The sequence below is a fragment of the Lathyrus oleraceus genome, chromosome 2, assembly GCF_024323335.1.
Source record: "Lathyrus oleraceus cultivar Zhongwan6 chromosome 2, CAAS_Psat_ZW6_1.0, whole genome shotgun sequence".
Classification (NCBI taxonomy): domain Eukaryota; kingdom Viridiplantae; phylum Streptophyta; class Magnoliopsida; order Fabales; family Fabaceae; genus Lathyrus; species Lathyrus oleraceus.
Genome location: NC_066580.1, coordinates 6,286,148 through 6,286,567, shown reverse-complemented (window position 1 = coordinate 6,286,567; position 420 = coordinate 6,286,148). Strand labels below are relative to the sequence as shown.

At 43.3% G+C, this 420-nt stretch overlaps 1 non-coding gene across 1 annotated transcript; it reads left to right on the top strand.

The window, feature by feature from the left end:
- Positions 1-313: 313 nt before the first annotated feature.
- On the top strand, positions 314-420 carry LOC127124522 (small nucleolar RNA R71). The gene has a single exon (XR_007804003.1). It is a non-coding gene; the product is annotated as a small nucleolar RNA R71 (small nucleolar RNA).

The following is a 420-nucleotide window of genomic DNA, read 5'->3' as shown; positions in this document are numbered from 1 at the left end:
ACACTCTGTGTGGACTACCGCTACGGTGTTAGTGTTTGTAGAAATATGTTCGACCTTAAGGGCTAAAGCATCCATTTTCGCCTGCATCATGTCCATAGAGCTTATCTCATGCATTCCACCTTGGGTCTCCTTTTTCTCTATTGATGCTCGTTCAGTTCCCCATTGGTAATGGTTTTGGGCCATATCCTCAATTAGGTCACAAGCTTCAGGGTAAGGTTTGTTCATCAGCGCGCCACCAGCGGCAGCGTCGATGCTCATCTTTGTGTTATAATGGAGTCCATTGTAGAAGGTATGAACGATCACCCATTGTTCTAGGCCATGGTGTGGACAGACTCTTAACAGCTATTTGTATCTCTCCCAAGCTTCAAAAAGTGTTTCTCTTTGGTTTTGAGTATATCTAGTTATTTGGTTTCAAAGAAT